This window comes from Nerophis ophidion, linkage group LG02 (genome assembly GCF_033978795.1).
Source record: "Nerophis ophidion isolate RoL-2023_Sa linkage group LG02, RoL_Noph_v1.0, whole genome shotgun sequence".
Lineage (NCBI taxonomy): Eukaryota > Metazoa > Chordata > Actinopteri > Syngnathiformes > Syngnathidae > Nerophis > Nerophis ophidion.
Window position 1 is genome coordinate 24,579,236 of NC_084612.1, and position 16,094 is coordinate 24,595,329.

A 16,094-nucleotide genomic window follows, 5' to 3' on the forward strand; every position below is an offset into this window, starting at 1 on the left:
AAAATAAAGCTCTATGTCATCAGTTTCTGATTTATTAAATTGTATAACTGTGCAAACTATTGCTCATTTGTAGTGGTCTTTCTTGAACTATTTGGGAAAAAATATAAAAAATAACTAAAAACTTGTTGAAAAATAAACAAGTGATTCAATTATAAATAAAGATTTCTACACATTGAAGTAATCATCAACTTAAAGTGCCCTTTTTGGGGATTGTAATAGAGATCCATCTGGATTCATGAACTTAATTCTAAACATGTCTTCCCAAAAAAATAAATCTTTAACATCAATATTTTTGGAACATATCCACAAAAAATCTAGCTGTCAACACTGAATATTGCATTGTTGCATTTCTGTTCACAGTTTATGAACTTACATTCATATTTTGTTGAAGTGTTATTCAATAAATATATTTATAAAGGATTTTTGTATTGTTGCTATTTTGAGAATATTTGTAAAAAATCTCACGTACCCCTTGGCATACCTTCACACACAATCTTTTGTTAAACACTCAGAGGTTGGGTCTTATGGAATATTTCAATTAAGAATATTTAACTTTCCTTACAGCAAAAGAGTCAATAAGTCCAGTGGGTCAACGAGTCAATGGTCAACAAGCAATCATGATGGTGTGGGCCAGTCCAAGAAAAAAGAAGTGATAAAGAGGGAAACACTTAAGTGTGGCTAATCAAAATTAGGATGTATAATTTAAAAATATTAACATCTGATGCTAGTTTCTCCTTTTCAAGATCTAACCTTTTTACCAATCTTTAGCTATTAAAGACAGCTTGAAATTTAGGTCACATTCAAAGACATTTTCTTTACAAGTGATTAGACATACCAAAACATACATCAATGTCTACAAAACAACAGAGAGTAGTCGAACAGGCCTGAAGGTCAAGTCTCCTTTCTGAGCTGCCACCTTATCATGGTAGAGGAGTTTGCGTGTCCAAATGATCCTATTGGAGCTATGTTGTCCGGGGGCTTCTATGCCCCTTGGTAGGGTCTCACAAGACCAACAGGTGCTAGGGGAGGGATCAGACAAGGATCAGCTCGAAGACCTTTATGGAAATGAAAAAACAAGGACTTGGGATTCCTTCACCCGGACGTGGGTCACCGGGGCTCCCCTCTGGAGCCAGGCCCGGAGGTGGGGTACAATGGCGAGCGCCAGGTGGCACAGCTCGAAGAGGCAACGTGGGTCCCCCCTCCAATGGTCTCACCACTCATAAGAGGGGTCATAGAGGTCAGGTTCAGTTTGAGCTGGGAAGCAGCCGAAGGCAGGACACTTGGCGGTCCAATTTACATAAGCTAGTTCTTGGGACGTGGAACGTTACCTCGCTGGGGGGTAAGGAACCTGAGATTGTGCACGAGGTGGAGAATTTCCAGCTAGATATAGTCGGACTTACTTCGACGCACAGCAAGGGCTCTGGAATCAGTTCTCTCGAGAAAGGCTGGACTCTCTTCCACTCTGTCGTTGCACGCAGTGAGAGGCGAGGGGCTGGGGTGGCAATCCTTGTTGCCGCCCGGCTCAAAGCCTGCAGGTTAGAGTTTAACCCGGTGGACAAGAGAGTAGCTTCCCTCCGTCTTCGGGTGGAGGGACAGGTCCTGACTGTTGTTTGTGCTTATGCACCAAACAGCAGATCAGAGTACCCACCCTTTTTGGATTCCCTCGAGGGAGTACTGGAGAGTGCTCCCCCAGATGATTCACTTGTTCAACGTTCATATCGGCAACGACAGTGAAAGTTGGAGAGCCGCGATTGGGAAGAACGGCCGCCCCGATCAGAACCCGAGTGGTGTTTTGTTATTGGACTTTTGTGCTCGTCACAGATTGACCATAACGAACACAATTTTCAAACAAAAGGGTGTCCATATGTGCACTTGGCACCAGGACACCCTAGCCCACAGTTCCATGATCGACTTTGTAGTTGTGTCATTGGATTTACGGTTCAATGTTTTGGATACCCGGGTGGAAAGAGTGGCGGAGCCTTCTACTGAGTACCACATGGTAGTGAGTTGGCTCCAATAGAAGGGGAGGATGCTGGACAGACCTGGCAGGCCCAAACGCATTGTGAGAGTCTGCTGGGAACGTCTAGCAGAGTCTCATGTCAGAAAGAGTTTCAATTCCCACCTCCGGTAGAACTTTGAACATGTCACGAGGGAGGCGCTGGATATTGAGTCCGAGTGGACCATGTTCCGTACCTCTATTGTCGAGGTGGCCGACTGGAGCTGTGGCCGCAGGGTGGTTGGTGCCTGTCGTGGCAGTAATCCTTGAACCCGCTGGATCGTGAGATCGACAGGCGGATCATTGCGGTGTTTTCAGTAATGCGGACACTGAATCGATCTGTTGTAGTAAAGAAGGAGCTGAGCCGGAGAGTAAAGTTCTCAGATTACCAGTCGATCTACGTTCCCATCCTCACCTATGGTCATGAACTTTGGGTTGTGACCGAAAGGACAGGATCACAGGTACAAGTGTCCTCCGTCGGGTGGCGGGGCCCTCCTTTAGAGATAGTGTGAAAAGCTCTGTCATCCGGGAGGAGCTCAAAGTAAAGCCGCTGCTCCTCCACATCAACAGGAGCCAGATGAGGCGGTTCGGGCATCTGGTCAAGGTGTTTAGAGCATGTCCAACCGGTAGGAGGCCACGGGGAAGACCCAGGACACGTTGGGAAGACAACGTCTTCCGGCTGGCCTGGGAACGCCTCGGGATCCCCGGGAGAAGCTGGACGAAGTGGCTAGGGAGAGGGAAGTCTGGGCTTCTCTACTTAGGCTGTTGCCCTCGTGACACAATCTCGAATAAGTGATTAAAAATGGATGGATGGAAATATATATATATATATATATATATATATATATATATATATATATATATATATATATATATATATATACATCAATCAATCAATTGATCAAAGTACGTTTTTATATGTCCATCCATTTTCTACCACTTATTCCCTTTGGGGTTGCGGGGGGCGCTGGTGCCTATCTCAGCTACAATCGGGCGTAGGGCGGCGTACACCCTGGACAAGTCGCCACCTCATCGCAGGGCCAACACAGATAGACAACATTCACACTCACATTCACACACTAGGGCCAATTTAGTGTTGCCAATCAACCTATCCCCAGCTGCATGTATTTGGAGGTGAGCGGAAGCCGGAGTACCCGGAGGGAACTCACGCATTCACGGGGAGGACAAGCAAACTCCACACAGAAAGATTCCGAGCCCGGGATTGAACCCTGACTACTCAGGACCTTCGTATTGTGAGGCAGACGCACTAACCCCTCTTCCACCGTGAAGCCCTATTTATATATATATATATATCAGGGCAAGAAAAAACTCAACCCATTGGGTGCAGTGAGAAACCTTGGACCTTTTACAAAATAACACACAGCCATGGTTTCAGTCCAGTTCTAATTTAGTGGAATTACACAGGATGTGGCACAATATTTCCAAGTCATGGTCCAGCAACGGCTATAACAATAACGCTTGAAAATCCTCTGGGCTACTAGTGAGTCATGTAATCTACAGGAAAACCAGCTCAAGGCTACTATATTGGGTGAAATGGGTATGAAAGTGACTATTTGAGTCTTATTTCATATTTCAAGGGCACCAATTATAGTAACAAACCTATTTAGAAAGTCAATAACATATTTTTTGTGATCTAACTATGTAAATATTTCATTTATTAAAAACAATCCTATTCCACTGAAATTTGCAGAAAAAAGTCACGTTGGGTACCAATTGACCGTAACAAACAAAGGGCGACATTTGCAAATCCAATATTATAAAATATCTATGTTAAATATATACATATATCAGTTAAATATCTCGTATTTACTGTCTTTTCAGGTCAACGGATACCGTACTGAGTCAATCGCATGTTTGATTTGTCTTGGTTTTTACAGCAGACCTCCTCCCTGACGCATCTCTCCCATTTTTTTTTAATCAAGGCTTGGGACCACCATTAAACTGGCTAGGTGTTTTCAGTTAGGAATTAAACCCAGACCAGGTTTACGAAAGGCAGCAGTGTGTACCATTATTAAGGAGTATTAAGTATTAAGTACTTCAGGAAGTTTGACCAAATTATTGTTAACATGAACATGATTTAAAAGATTTTTAATAAATATGTTAATTGCATATATACAGTATTCCCTTATTTTATAGTATGTTTGCTTGAAGTAAATTAATATAAATATTAAAGAAAATATTATATTTAGTAGTGCTGTCAAATTATATATTTTTTCCATCTATCCATCCATCCATTTTCTTCCACATTTTCGAGGTCGGGTCGCGGGGTCATCAGCCTAGACAGAGAAGCTTGGACTTCCATCTCCCCAGCCACTTTGTCCAGCTCATGCCGGGGGATCCGGAAGGATTCCCAGGCCAGCTGGGAGACATAGTCCCCCCAACGTATCCTGGGTCTTCAGCATGGCCTCCTACCAGTTGGACATGCCCTAAAAACCTCCCCAGAGAGCGTAAGGGGGAGCCACCTGACCCGAACCTGACCTAAACCATCTCATCTGGCCCCACTCGATGTGGCGGACCAGCGGCTTTACTCTGAGCACCATCCCACCCACCTGACAGAGGAAACTCATTTTGGCCGCTTGTATCTGTGATCTTTCCCTTTTGGTCATAACCCAAAGCTCATGACCAGAGGTGGGTAGACTAGCCAGAAATTGTACTCAAGTGAGAGTACTGTTACTTTAGAGATGTATTACTCAGGTAAAAGTAAGGAGTAGTCACCCAAATATTTACTTGAGTAAAAGTAAAAAGTATGTTGTGGAAAAAACTACTTGAGTACTGAGTAACTGATGAGTAACCTGTTCGTTTAAAGATGACGGCAACAAGTAATTCACAAAAACATAAGAACAGTAATGAACAAATTCAGAGCCAGGAATATCACTTAAGCAACTAAAACAATAATATATATTAAATAATATATATTTGGTTTTACACTGTATTGAAAACAAATTTGAAAATAAATTTTACCTTTGCAACCTCATTATACTATTGGCTACGTTTTACATTCATAAATGTAAGTTTCTCAATACCCGACCTGTTTATTGTGCCTTTAAAAAAGATTTAGAACTCTACATCAAAACACTCTACCTCTAACAACCAGACAGCTGTGAAAACGATGATGCTGTGTTCCAAATTTAAGTTATTTACTGAGATTGAGTGAACCTATGGCTTTGCACTTTGTTTATTGTGTATATATCAATCAATCAATCAATCAATGTTTACTTATATAGCCCTAAATCACTAGTGTCTCAAAGGGCTGCACAAACCACCACGACATCCTCGGTAGACCCACATAAGGGCAAGGAAAACTCACACCCATATATATTTATTTATATATATATATATACATATATTTATATATATATATATATACATATATTTATATATATATATATATATATATATATATATATATATATATATAGATATATATATATATACATATATTTATATATATACATATATATATATATATATATATATATATATATATATTTGTACTTACTTTGATCAATTTTTTAACTGTTTTCAAATGTTGAAATTTATGCATAAAGGTTTATTGATAAAAAAGAAAAAAAATGTGCAGTTAATCATGTGACCGCCTGACTCTGTTTGATTGGTGAAACAGAGTCAAACGTCCCTGGTGACTGCATTTGATTGGTGAAATGCGAGCATGTGATAGCTCCTACTTTGAAGGTCTGTCTGACAAACAAAGCGTGCATTACCAGATCGATAAAAATCGGTAGTGAGTAGCGAGCTGAATGTAGATAAATAGAGCGGAGTAAAAGTAGCGTTTCTTCTCTATAAATATAATCAAGTAAAAGTAAAAATATGTCGCATTAAAACTACTCTTAGAAGTACAATTTATCCCAAAAGTTACTAAAGTAGATGTAACGGAGTAAATGTAGCGCGTTACTACCCACCTCTGCTCATGACCATAGGTGAGTATAGGAATGTAGATCGATTGGTAAATTGAGAGTTTTGTCTTCAAGCTCTTCTGCTTCTTCACTGTGACTGACCGATACAGTGTCCGCATCAGTGCAGACGCAGCACCGATCTGCCGGTTGATCTCACAAGCCATTCTTCTCTCAATCATGAACAAGACTCCAAGGTACTTGAACTCCTCCACCTGTGGCAAAATCTCCTCCCCAACCTGGAAATGGCACGTCACATTTTTCCGAGCAAAAACCTTGGATTTGGAGTTGCCGATTCGCTTAACACTTGGCTGGGAAACGATCCAGTGTGAGCTGAATATCCTGGCCAGATGAAACCAGCAGGACAGCATCATCTGCAAAAAGCAGAGACCTAATCCTGTAGCCACCAAACTGGATCCCCTCAACGCCCTGACTGCACTTAGAAATGATCTACATAAATGTTATGAATAGAATCCGTGACAAAGGACAGCCCTGGCGTAATCCAACCCTCACTGGAAATGGGTCCGACTTACCGCTGGCAACGTGGAACAAGCTCTGACACCAAGCATACAGGAAGCCGACTGTCGCAATTAGGCGGCTCGATACCCCATACTCTGAAACCTTTCCACATGATCTCCCGAGGGACATGGTCGAATGCCTTCTCCAAGTCCACAAAGCATATGTAGGCTGGTTGGGCAAACTTCCATGCACCCTCGAGGACCTTGCCAAAAGTATAGAGTTGGTCCACAGTTTCACGACCAGGACAAAAACCACACTATTCCTCTTGAATCCGAGGTACGGCTATCAAGTGTAGCCTCCTCTCCAGTACACTTGAATAGACTTTACCAGGAAGGCTGAGTAGTGTGACCCCACGACAGTTGAAACACACCCTCCGGTTATCATACAGGAACATTCTTAAAATGTTTTACTTGAATGCACTTAATTTATTTGCTCAAGACTTGGTAAAGTTTCGTTGGGATGTATTTTTACGTGACATTTTTCACAGTATACACCAGTCAGACAGTACTTATGTATGCATTAAATTAGTCCGATTTCCCAAATAGTTCCGCTTTAAATAAGACTCCTTTAGTCCATGGAAACACTTCAATGTAATCATGTTCGTCGGACTAACACACTGAGATTTGGCATTTGGAAACCAGATCTCTCGAGTGAGTGTGTGCCACCGGAGAGGACCCTTCGTATCGCGCATGCGCTCGTCTCAATGCGGGATACAACACGGAAGAAGATACCTTTCAATGAAAATTTTGCAACAATTTTAATGTAGAGGATACTTTTGATTTGCTTCACACATTAACATAAGTGAACATTTCGAAGTGCATTGATGGCAAAAAAAAAGAAACATTTATTTAGGAAAGTAGCTATGGAAATGTGGGTTTAATTCGAACTCCTGAACGAAATATGAATGAGATGAAAGATAATGAACCTCTTCAAGCTGCTTGTGCCCTGCAAACGGAGTAACAATAACTAAGCATTCTGCACAACTGGTAAGACAATGAGAACTTAGAACATTGGAAACTTCGTCTAGAACAGTATTGACCGTGGCTTGAACTGTCTTTTCCATTCGAATTTAAAAGTCCTTCCATCAATTGACACAGCCTTATGAATGAATGCTCTTCTTCTTCTTCCTGTTTTACGGCAGTTGGCATCCAACTAATGGTGCATCACCGCCACCTTCTGCTCTGGAGTGTGGGTCAGACAGTAGTGCCCAATCTAAAACCCCATTTCACAAAAAACTTGACATAAACAAAAAAAAATAATAAATGCAATTATACAACCATCCAACCCTTTACCCACACTCACCAGCTCGATCTTTTAACCCACCTCTTCCTAACCCCAGTATACCTTAAATCCTATAAGATAACCCTGTAGTTTTTATGCACTAGGCAAAGGGAAGGAGGCGACGGCAAGGCAGAACTGCGTTTTGAAGGTTTATTTAAACCTTTAATGAATGTGCGGGCTGTGTATGCTACCACTAGTGAGTGAATGCAGACTATGTGTGGAATTAACCAATGTGAATTTACCAGTGGTTATTGTTGGTGCGTGTTGGATGTATCGTTCGTCGAATCCAAAAGGGGTGAGGCGAAGGGGTAGTCAGCGGGAAGGCAAGCAGTCAAGGGCTGGAGAGAGGCAACAATGTCAGGGTCCAAACAGTGGTCAAGGATCGGGGAAGGCAAGCAACAATCGGGGAGGAGGTCGTGGGGCAAGGACACGATCACTGAAGACACTGTGGAAGACACAAAGGACATCAAGACGGGAACGAGGAAAGCACAAAAAAGGCGAGCAAGGAACGAGGGAGAGGTGCCAGACCTGATGCTTACTCAGGTGAGATTGACAACGTTCTGGCGAAGGTGTCCTGCCTTCACTGGTCTTTTATGCCGCTCCCTCTCGTCAAGTCCAGGTCTGTTGATTATTGATTTTGTGCAGGCTTGTTGCTGCGTGGGCGTGCTGCGCTCAGCACGAGCGGGGGCGTGTCTGACCACGCTGTCAGCGGAGGCACGTCTTAGCGCTCTGTCAGAGGAGGCGCCGGCCGCTCCAGCCACTGAGGAACGCGGGGTCGATTCTGCGTCGTGACAGTACTCTTCAAAAACTATTTCCTAACCCTCATATTTAACACCCCAGCCATTGTTAATTCATTAATACCTACAGACATGTGATTTTTGCGTCTATAGTTGTAAATCCGTCTTTTTTATCTCTGTAAAAATATAAAAAAATATATTCCGTTTTTCTTTGTTTTTCCGACCAAAAATGTGTGTTAAAATCTTAATATGTCTCTTTGCCATTCCTGCCAACAACTATGGTTTCCCCCTTAATGAGTATGTTTTTTTGATTATCCAATGGTAAAAATTAGGGTTTTCCATAAAAAAAATATTAATTTGAAAATCAAAGCTATGTAGTGAAGCAACTCCACGGGCAGAAGACAAACTATACGGGAAATATCAATGATGATTGGTTGGTTTACGTATGCAAAATCCATGATTGGTTTGTTGGTTGACTATGATGAGTCACGATTGGTTAAGATTAGGGCAAAACATTACGGACAGGCCAATAAGAGGCAAGATAGGGCGAGTCATCAAACCAGGAAGGGAAATCACAACAGATGACGACGAGAGAGTCGGAGAAGAGAAGAAGGAATGTTCAAGCGGGCGATTTATATATTACAAAAACTAGTGGAAGATGGCAGAGGGATTGTCTTCCTTTGATTTTTCTTTTGGTGATGTAGATGACATCTAGGAAACCCAAAATGCGTCTACATGATCACATTTGGACAAATGTATGCATCTGGATAAAACAATGCCCGGCACATTCATTTTAGTTTTTTACCATCTAAGCCCAAATCAAAACGGCTCTCGACATGAAAGAGGTGTAATACACATTTAGTAACACACATGATTGTGGCAGACATGTAATGACTTTTGCTTCGGTATAGCCTGTCTAAATACTAAATTTTATTGTCATTGGTGTTTTAAAACAAGACAGTAGTCGATATTTTGTTCATTATTTCTACTGTTTATATTTTAGCATTGATCCTCCTACCTCCAAAGACATACACCTTGGGATAGGTTGATTGGCAACACTAAATTGCCCCTATTGCAGTGGTTCTTAACCTGGGTTCGATCGAACTCTAAGGGTTCTGTGAGTCGGCCTCAGGGGTTCGGCGAAGCCTCCGCCAAGGATGTAAAGACACATCCGACTTATCGTGTAAATAAAAACTTCTCCCTATCAGCGTATTATGGATACCCCAAAAAATGTGCCCTCTAATTTTCCATCTGATTTGCAGGTTGTTTGATTGATTGATTGATTGAAACTTTTACTAGCAGATTGCATAGGAAGAGAATACATTATATGAAACAATGCAGTTTACACAGTACAGTACATATTCAGTACAATTGACCACTAAATGGTAACAACCAAATAAGTTTTTCAACATGTTTAAGTCGGGGTCCATGTTAATCAATTCATGATAATGTGTGTAAGGTGTGTAATTTGTTGTGATTTCATGCACTGTGTTGCTTTTGTTCTTTGAACAAGGATATGTTCATGCACGGTTCATTTTGTTCACCAGTAAAAAAAACATGAGTTTTTTTTTAATTTGAAAAAAAATAAACATTTTATTTTTCACTAAAGAAGGGTTCAGTGAATGCGCATATGAAACTGGTAGGGTTGGGTACCTCCAACAAGGTTAAGAACCACTGCCCGAGTGTGTGTATGTGAGTGTGAAAGTTGCCTCTCTATCTGTGTTGGCTCTGCGATGAGATGGCGACTTGTCCAGGGTGTACGCCGCCTTCCGCCCGATTGTAGCTGAGATAGGCACCAGCGCCCCCCGCGACCCCAAAGGGAATAAGCGGTAGAAAATGGATGGATGATGGATGGATGGATGGATAGCTGGGTCATTTTGAAACATAAACAATATGACTGAAATATATATATCTCATGCTATAAATCATAAATGGCTATTCAGATAAAGAAAGTTAGAGAGTAAAATAAACATTTTTGTACTCTCTATGATTTTTGCATTCAGAGCAAGTGGAGAGGTAGTTGAAGAGACAGAAATTGCCTATAAAATTGAAGGCAGAATCCACTAAAGCAGAAACAGAAAGGAAAATGCCAGCTGCTCAGATATTTGCCAGGATGGCTCATGTGATAGCCATCAAAGCAAAAATGGCAAAGTAATTTGTGAATGAACCAAAGTAATGTGTAAATAACGTGAATAACTAGATGTATCGTATGTGGCTGAAAAACCCAGAGCTTCGGCGGAGTTGCCTAACCCCTGGCTTATTTTCAGTCTTTTTCATTAAGTTCTAATCACATACCTGTACCTACAGTATATCTGTTAGTTTCCTCTTTAACAAATCTCTCTGTCACTCATATTTCTTCCCTCCATACTGCACTTTCAACCCTTTCCATTTCACCCTCTGCTGTATTTCCCATAAGTGCTTTCCTTTGACTTCTCTATCCCACCTCTCTTGCCATTCTTCAACAGTTTTCCTCCAGATTTCACATTTCACATTTACATTCATGTCTATAAATTCTTCTCTTAAGGCTTTCTTCGTCAACTCTTCTGCTTTTTTATTTACCCTCAAAAACTGAACCTTTCTTTTCTGATGTGTTATGTTTGTGATTGTTTGCAACACTTCCCATAAAATATCCTGACGGCTGTTTGAGTTAAACGGATATTAAACTTGTTAGAACAGAAGTTGAATCAGTACAAATCAACACTTTACCCTTCTTAGTTAGATCCACCCACCTCAATGTCATTAATAGTGCCACCATTCCCACCGTGTACATCCCTAGTTTGTCTGAAGTCCTTCTGTTCACTCCAAATCCTTTTGTTGGCACCTCTACCCCAAACCCACTCACATGAACTCAGAGACATTGCAAAGTTTTGTTTCCATGATTCTTCGTCCGATAATTTATTCCAAAAAACTCCTCCGCACTGTCTGTTCTTGCTTCGAACCTGCACACGCTCCGATACGTTCTTGGTAGTAGCATCATGTCCGTAGCACAATCCAAGATCATTTCTTGATACTGTCTAATATTTAACACTAACATAGCCATTAAATACATTAAATTTGTAATCTCTGCCAATATTACAGTGGACATCACTTAAAACAAGTTGTAAGGATCTGCAGATGGCTAGTGTGACGTCATAGGTCAACCAGAAAAGTAATTCATTTAACCACGCTTAAATGAAATAAGCGGCCCCCAAGTCTATGGGAGGCACATGGCGTATGACCAACAGCCGCATTAAAGAAAGTGCATGGACAACTGGACTTCAAACAAAGATGTCGAAATAAAAAAACAACTTATTTGAGAAATCAAACAAATTTAGTCCATGTAAAGGTAGTGAGAGTCACCTTGGCACTGATAAAAGTATTGACCTGATTGCTGACCGTACTACTTCAATTCATGCTCCCTTTCAAGTAACCATCCGCATTTAAGGTAAAAGAGCATGTATGCTAAAAACAAATTGTGTATTAATCTGCATATAATTAGTTTTTTGTAATTAATTACATTAATTATATTAACTTGTTGTTTTTACAGCCCTAATACTTAGTTGTGATTATTCAAAATTAATCCAATACAACCCTGTGAATAAGCTTATTTCAAAATCTTATAGTTTGACAGCACTAAGTTACACTAAAGATCCTCTATACCAGTGGTTCTCAAATGGGGGTACGCGTACCCCTGGGGGTACTTGAAGGTATGCCAAGGGGTACGTGAGATTTTTTTTAAATATTGTAAAAATAGCAACAATTCAAAAATCTTTTTTAAATATATTTATTGAATAATACTTCAACAAAATATAAATGTAAGTTCATAAACTGTGAAAAAAAATACAACAATGCAATATTCAGTTTCGACAGCTAGATTTTTTTGTGCACATGTTCCATAAATATTGATGTTAAAGATTTATTTTTTTGTGAAGAAATGTTTAGAATTAAGTTCATGAATCCAGATGGATCTCTATTACAATCCCCAAAGAGGGCACTTTAAGTTGATGATTACTTCTATGTGTAGAAATCTTTGTTTATAATTGAATCACTTGTTTATTTTTCAACAAGTTTTTAGTTATTTGTATATATATTTTTACAAATAGTTCAAGAAAGACCACTACAAATGAGCAATATTTTGCACTGTTATACAATTTAATAAATCAAAAACTGATGACCTAGTGCTGTATTTTACTTCTTTATCTCTTTTATTCAACCAAAAATGCTTTGCTCTGATTAGGGGGTACTTGAATTAAAAACATGTTCACAGGGGGTACATCACTGAAAAAAGGTTGAGAACCACTGATCTATACAACAGGAGCCTTGTATGTTATGTATGGAAAATAAATCACTCTGAAGGTGTTAAGTACAAACGGCAGATTCATTTTATTTTTTTTATCGGTATTAGAGTGTTTTTGGAAAACGTTCCCTCCAAACAGTTTCAAAACAGCTTTTGTATCTGCGAAATTTCTTGACACACAAACAAATCAGTATTTCATCCATCCATTTCCCGCTTGTCCCTTTTGGGGTCGCGGGGGGTGCTGGAGCCTATCTCAGCTGCATTCGGGCAGAAGGCGGGGTACACCCTGGACAAGACGCTGCCTCATCGCAGGGCCAACACAGATAGACAGAAAACATTCATACTCACATTCACACACTAGGGCCAATTTAGTGTTGCCAATCAACCTATCCCCAGGTGCATGTCTTTGGAGGTGGGAGGAAGCCGGATTACCTGGAAGGAACCCACGCAGTCACAGGGAGAACATGCAAACTCCACACAGAAAGATCCCAAGCCCGGGATTGAACTCAGGACTACTCAGGACCTTCGTATTGTGAGGCACATGCACTAACCCCTGTACAACTGTTCTGCCCACATCAGTATTGATACATTAATGTGAAACAATGATGCCAGTCATTATGTCCCATAATTCAAGTGTCTATACAGGGGTGATCAAGGGTGATGGGTCAAATCCAGATAATAATTTTGCCACACCTAGTGTGTGTGTGAGACAATCATTGGTACTTTAACTTTAACTTAACATCAACAGGCGGAAGTGGTCACCAGGCTAGCGCTTATAGGCCATAGCAGGATGTTTTCCCCCCTCAAAGACTGCGACTGTGACCGCTCAAAAGAGTATTTGCTTGTATTACACAAGCGGCGGGTGGTTGTTAGCACATGCCATGCTAAGCTTTTTAACCTTACTTTTTTTTCACTGCCACAATAGCTTTTTCGCTGAGTTGGAAAATCACAGGAGACAGGCTTAGGGCCTATCCTTTGTTGCCGCTAGGCTGCCCTGCCGCCCTGACCAGCCGCACACACTTGCATCCTCCGTCTGGTGTCAATAGTCACACAAAACCCAGTCATTGGATGCCATATGCTTGTGTGCCATATGCAGCTACACTCTTTCAACTTCTCATGGACACATCTTCACTCCTAACCGTAATGAAAACTGAAATATAGTGTATGTCAGTTGTGCCGTTATTGGACAGAAATCTGGCGGGTCACCAATTACCTACTGTAGATTGGCTACATACTGAGTGAACTATACTATTAAAATTTTCAATTTAGCAGTGAGTTAGATAGTGGTGACTACAGGTACAGTAGGTATAGAGACATTTAGTAAATTGAGAGATTATAAACCACACAACTAAAATAAAATAGCAGCTATCTAGTGCAGGGGTGTCAAACCTACGGCTCAGTGGCTGGCTCAGGCCCGCGAACACGTTTTATCCGCCCGCGGGATGAGTTTGCTAAGTGTAAAAATGATCCTGAAATTGTTGAATGAAAGAAACAGCTGTTCTAAATGTGTCCACTAGATGTCGCAATAGCAATTATTTTAATCTTTGTAGATTATGCTACACGTCAGTCGAGGAAAATGATCAAATTACATAGATAACATACTGTAATTTGATTTTGATATAATTTTTGGTAACACTTTAGTATGGGGAACACATATTCACCATTAATTAGTTGCTTATTACCATGCAAATTAGTAACATATAGGCTCTTAATAAGTAATTATTAAGTACTTATTAATGCCTTATTCTGCATGGCCTTATTATACAACCAATAATACATTTTAACCTTGCCAGCAAACATGGAACACTGGGGTCCTAACTTGTGATTTACATAACTGAGGGGTTCCTCAAGGAACCGCTTGAAGTCCCTTCCTTTTTGGCAGTTATATTTTTTTATATAAGTTGTTGCTGTAGCTTGTTAACATCAGATTCTGTCAGTAGACATTTGTTTAGCTTCATTAGTACTGGTATTGTTCCTCAATGATCTACAGTATTTAGGTCCTCTCGTTTTCATCATTTGGCCTATTTAGTTCAAATAACTCGTGAGATACTCACATTTTTGTGACTCATCATACAAACACCAGCCAATAATCATGGATTTTCTCCGTATGTATGGATGTCCCCTCTCATCCAGGTCATTGTATTTTCTCCATATTTTTTTGCCCTGGATTCGCAGTCCATTTTCTCTCTTTGTAGCTTGTAGCTCTGATGTAAGCTACCTCACTACATGGGTCTAAAAAAAAAAATCTAAAAAAAATCCTTTTGTTAAAAAAGTAGCTAAGATATCTCCAAGCTATTGGAAAATGTAGTTAAGCTACATAGCTTAAGTACATTTCCCCAGGGATCAATAAAGTACTTTCTATTCTATTCTATTCTACATGTAGGTTGTTAATGCCCGTCACTGGTATTAAGAATGTTAATTTATGGATATAAATCATGTTATGTGGTTCCTAGATTACATGCTAATAAAAAAAACTTTGCAATTATTTATTTAAAAATAAAAAGTTGTCCACTTTATACCATGCTTGTGCAATAGCACACATCTCATTGTGGAAAAGTCCCCATTTGTATTCTAAACAAATAAAAAGTTGTGGTAGAGTAGAGCAACGGTGTGACTGTGCATGTGTGTTTCACACATATCACTATTGGACAGTGCTCCCTTATGCATCCATCAGAGGCTGCATTGAATTCTATTATGACACATTCAAGTTCTACTCGGTAATTAATAATTACTGTGTAAGTATTCAACATTATTTTTAATAATTGATAATTACTGAATAACTAAATAATGATCTTTGTCACATGTTCATAATAAATAATTATCAGCATCTGACATCTGTCAGTTACGTTATCATGATGTGTTCAATGTAGTCTTACAAAACGTGTTATTAGTGGGAAATATGAATAGCCTAAATACAAAAAGTTAAAACATTAACAATACATTATTGACAAAATAACACTCCTTTGACGTGTTAAGTGGTTAATCGTGAAAAAGGAAACAAATTGCATGTTGTCAAGAATACTAAAAAACAAGAACATTGAAGGTGGCAATGGAAGTGGGTAGAGGGGCCCACACAGAATTCCTAGCACAGAATTCCTAGCAACGGCTCTTGCTACGAGACTGGAATTGGGCATCGTTTGAATTAGTACTCAATTCTTTTAAGAGGCAGGGTCAAAAATTTATTATTCTGATTGGGCTATTTTCAACCATTATATTAATACCTGTCCTTCGAACTTGAATATAAATGTTTAATTATTAGTTTTTTTTTTCCACAGGAGTATACTTTCAAAAAAGTTTGACTTTGTTTTTCAAAATCCCTCTAAAAATATAAAATTTAAATACACATACCCTGTTTA

At 39.9% G+C, this 16,094-nt stretch overlaps 1 long non-coding RNA gene across 3 annotated transcripts in view; it reads right to left on the reverse strand.

Moving 5' to 3' along the window:
- LOC133538489 (uncharacterized) overlaps positions 1–16,094 on the reverse strand; it is a 69,046-nt gene that overhangs the window by 16,739 nt on the left and 36,213 nt on the right. The window contains exons 3-4 of one of the 3 annotated variants that reach the window (XR_009803012.1): positions 8,254–8,506; positions 7,266–8,170 (exon numbers count right to left, since the gene is read on the reverse strand). The exons of the other annotated variants lie outside the window; for them this stretch is intronic. This is a non-coding gene — a long non-coding RNA (uncharacterized LOC133538489). Of the gene's footprint in view, positions 1–7,265; positions 8,171–8,253; positions 8,507–16,094 lie in introns of those variants that run through there. 3 annotated transcript variants of the gene reach the window in all.